A 5,008-nucleotide genomic window follows, 5' to 3' on the forward strand; every position below is an offset into this window, starting at 1 on the left:
GAAATGGATACTGTACCAGTTAATGCCTGTTCATCTTTGCATTTTGCTGTTCTTTTATTTTTAGGTGCATTGTGTCAGAGGTCAATGTAACACTTCTTCTGCGAAAGAGGGGTTTGGAGAAATTCCTGTCCAGCACCAGGAGATTTCACCCCCTACGTTCTCAACAGATCTTAACAGTGGTCAGTAAATGTTGTTAACTTCTGGCAATGCATGGCATGCCTGAGGGTTTGCAGCATGAAAAGCATGTGGCAATATCAGGCCATTTTTAGATGATTATTTTGTGTCTTGACAGAATTTTGTCTGTTAGGGATGTGAGTTGAGTATGTTATGCCTATATTGGTTTTATGACTCAAGGAAAGCCAAGCACTGATTCTCCCTGTGTTCCCCTGTACAGAGACCGAATCGAGATCAGCATGTCAAAGATCTAGAGCCGCACCAAACAACTCTGCTTCTGAGGTGAGTCTGAATATACCTTTGTTTTGAAATTGACCAATGGTTAGAAGTAGGCAAGGCAAGTTTATTTGTATAGCACATTTCATACACGGAGGTAATTCAAAGTGCTTTACATAGAAATGAGAAAACAAAAAATCAAAGATACTTGAATTTGAAATATCAATTAAAAGAAAATAAATGTGATTTAAAATGTGTGAAAAAGAATAAAACGGAAAAAAAGTATAAAACAGTTAAAAATAAGAATAAAAACAAGAGAAAATATAGCTGCAAGCAGCAACACGGGGTCAAGCACCTTCGGCGCAATGCACACACAGCACAGCAAGCACACAAAGCACGGCAAGCTCACAAAGCAGAGCAATTACACAAATCACAGCAGGCACACAAAGCACAGCAAGCTCACAAAGCACAGCAAGCTCACAAAGCACAGCAAGCACACAAAGCACACAAAGCACAGCAAGCTCACAATGCACAGCAAGCACACAAATCACAGCAGGCACACAAAGCACAGCAAGCTCACAAAGCACAGCAAGCACACAAAGCACAGCAAGCACACAAAGCACAGCAAGCCCACAAAGCACAGCAAGCTCACAAAGCACAGCAAGCACACAAAGCACAGCAAGCTCACAAAGCACAGCAAGCTCACAAAGCACATCAAGCACACAAAGCACAGCAAGCACACAAAGCACAGCAAGCAAACAAAGCATAGCAAGCTCACAAAGCACAGCAAGCACACAAAGCACATCAATTACACAAATCACAACAGGCATACAAAGCACAGCAAGCTCACAAAGCACAGCAAGCACACAAAGCACAGCAGGCACACAAAGCACAGCAAGCACACAAAGCACAGCAATTACACAAATCACAGCAGGCACACAATGCACAGCAAGCTCACAAAGCACAGCAAGCACACAAAGCACAGCAAGCACACAAAGCACAGCAAGCTCACAATGCACACCAAGCACACAAAGCACAGCAATTACACAAATCACAGCAGGCACACAAAGCACAGTAAGCTCACAAAGCACAGCAAGCACACAAAGCACAGCAAGCTCACAAAGCACAGCAAGCACACAAAGCACAGCAAGCACACAAAGCACAGCAAGCACACAAAGCATAGCAAGCTCACAAAGCACAGCAAGCACACAAAGCACATTAATTACACAAATCACAGCAGGCACTCAAAGCACAGCAAGCTCACAAAGCACAGCAAGCACACAAAGCACAGCAAGCACACAAAGCACAGCAAGCACACAAAGCACAGCAAGTACACAAAGCATAGCAAGCACACAAAGCACAGCAAGCTCACAAAGCACAGCAAGCTCACAAAGCACAGCAAGCACACAAAGCACAGCAAGCTCACAAAGCACAGCAAGCACACAAAGCACAGTAAGCTCACAAAGCACAGCAAGCTCACAAAGCACAGCAAGCACACAAAGCACAGCAAGCACACAAAGCACAGCAAGCACCATAAATTGCATCAAAAACGCAAGGCTCAGGAATCATAGAGCAGAACCACCACAATGCAGAGCAACAACAGCAAACATGGAAAAATAGAACACATGTGAACTACAGACAGGTTTAGAAGAATTGATGAGGAAGAACAAAATACCTGACTCAGGTGGGATTCGAACCCAGGATCTCAGAATCTCAATGCATACGATTAACTAGGTGCGCCACTCAGTTGACACGGTTCATTGGGCAGCAGAAAGAGATAACAGTATAATATCAATAAGAATTGTAATAGTTTATAACCCCTAGGTGGCGCTGTACTCTGACTTCCCAGGTAACTTCAGGACATCATGTCAAAGCTCCTTACCAATTTTTGTGCGGATATGTCAAATAGTTCAAAAAATATAACAATTTATGTTAAATTTCAAAATGGCAGACAGGTGGTTCGGTCAAACCCGGCATAATACACATTGACAGATGCGGCATGAGGTAAGCAATCCATAGACATCAAGATCATAATTTTCTGACAAGCAGTTCAGAAGTTATGGGCAAAAATAGCCTATTTTATTATCTCATGACCCATAGGTGGCGCTGTCACCAAATTTGGCATGGACCCCAAGATCATGGTCCACATGAAGTGTACCAAATTTCATTTCAATTGATCAAATAATGACTGAGCTACAGCTTCAGAACCATTTTTGCGTCAACCTCGTTAAGTTTGCGCATTTATTACTTTTGAACAAAGATAAATATCAAAATTCTGTTCGGTCATTTCTATGCGGCTCACTCCAAAGATCATCTGTGCCAAATTTCATAAGAATTGAACCACATTTGAAGGAGGAGTAGCGAAAAAACGAAATACTGTACATTTCAAAATGGCCGCTACTGTAATGGGTGGAGTCTTACTGTAAAGTATCAAATTCAATAAGCGGGATGAGAGCAATCACGTGTACTAAGCAGAATTTTCATAGATCAAATGGTTCACCAATTATAACAGTTTGAACATTGAATTTTTGGACTACTGGTGGCGCTATAGAGTTACTGCTAAAGACCCCATTTTTGGTCACATGACTATTTATGACCACCTCTACATCTGTGCCAAATTTCATCATTTTCCTATGTACGGTTCATAGGGCTGCCATAGACTCCCATTGGGGAAAAATAATAATAATAATAATAATAATAATAATAATACTAACAATTACAATAGGTGTCTCAGCACCTTCGGTGCTTGACCCCTAATTAAAAGTGATGTTCCATGGAGCACAGTTTTCAGTGTTTAAGTAAACGTCTTTGCAGTTGTGGTGGAAATGTCCTCTATTCAGTATGGATGGTCTTTTCTTACCACAGTGTCCTCCCAACACACGTGTTTTTCTGAGTGTGCCACACACTGGGAGTTCAACAGTGGAAGAGTCAGGGTTTGAGCATGGATGTCATTATAAGTGTGAAGGACAGTGTCCTTGCATACCTTGAGTTTGTCTGTGTCACACACACACGTACATACATAATCTATACCTTTTTTCTAGGAAGAAGAGAATAATCAGTTTCTTCGCTCCTATCACTTAGTTTCCTGCGTTTCGCTAGTGGTTGTAATGTAGAAAATTGAGTCTTAGTCTTAAATTTAATTTACCCAAGTCTTGAATTTCTTACCTCCGTTCATTCCTGAAAAGCGCTGTCCGAAAAAATAAAATAGTAATTTATAATGCAGAAGAACTAACTTAATCAGTGGCGGAGGCAGAAAGTGTGTGATGGGTGGGTGTCTAAAAAGAAACGTTCCGCACTTTGTCATAATCCATGCAAATCGTGCCATAAGCTATATTTTAAGTGTTGTGATCTGACCGGATACTGTGGGTTTGGCGAGAAACAATCCTTAAATTTAGTTTTGTATAAGCAAAACTCTTTTTCAGGGTAATTTAACCAAATAAGGCCCTGTTTACATTAGAGCATTTGCGTTTTAAAACGGCATTTTAAAATGGAAACGATCCTCGTTTCTACTGGCATTTTAAAAAGAATCTTCATCCACACTATAAACGACCATAAACGCATGAAACATGACCAATCACGTAACTGGGCATGCGCATAAAAGTGTAAAATAACTTCTTAAGCTATTATTAGAGTATCTGTGCGCATTTATGCAGCCTAGGGGTGTGCGATATTGACAAAAATTCATACCTGGATCCTTTGCCGGCAACTACACAGACACTATTTTTGTACCTATAAAAATGTGTTTGGGAAAGTCTTATATTGTTCTAGTTCCCCCTACAACATATAAATGTGATTAATAGGTTATTGTTGAGGTTATAAACCAAACACCAAGGTCTTTATGATTTTAAAAGGAAGCATTCAAGTGAACAGTACTAAACAGTAGCGAACTTGAAGCAAAAATTTCAGCAAATGCAAACTTCAATCAAACATTATAAGAGGTAAACACCAAATAAATTATCTTCCCTTAAGCCCGGAATACACTGCACGATTTTTGTCCTCTTATAAGATCATTACCTTATCACAATGTGCGGCATGTATCGTTTAAGCTCGGGTACAAGAGGCACATAGACTGTACGATGATGACACTGAAGCTTCGGCGGCAGCGTCACACGTTGCACAACGTCACCAGCATGCGCTCGTGGTAAACAAATACCGGCGCGCAGGTCGTAGCAGCAAACGCACTGTGCGGTGATCATGCCGAATTTCTGACACTGTCAGAAAACTATCGTAGGCTGTCTTTGGACGCAAGACCGGGAAAACGGCCGTCTTTGAACCTCTCTCATTGTACGACATAGGACCACCGATGAAGAGCCACGATCACAGAAATCGCGACCATAGTTTCACGATGGCAATCTTTCGTCTGGGACAGCCAATAATCGTGCAGTGTATCCCAGGCTTTACCTGTCGCTGTTCATTGTGTAATTAATTCATAAAAATTAATATGACGTTAATTTTAAATAGAATGCGAGGTCCGTGCACGTCCTCCGCTAGCAACACAGAAATAGCAAAAAGCGCAAGCGGCTAAACAAGCATTAAATATAAATTTGACGTTGATTTTATTGTTTTTATTAATTTATATTTACAAAACTTATCAACAAAACATTGATTAAAATTAAGA

This window comes from Paramisgurnus dabryanus, chromosome 23 (assembly GCF_030506205.2).
Source record: "Paramisgurnus dabryanus chromosome 23, PD_genome_1.1, whole genome shotgun sequence".
NCBI lineage: Eukaryota > Metazoa > Chordata > Actinopteri > Cypriniformes > Cobitidae > Paramisgurnus > Paramisgurnus dabryanus.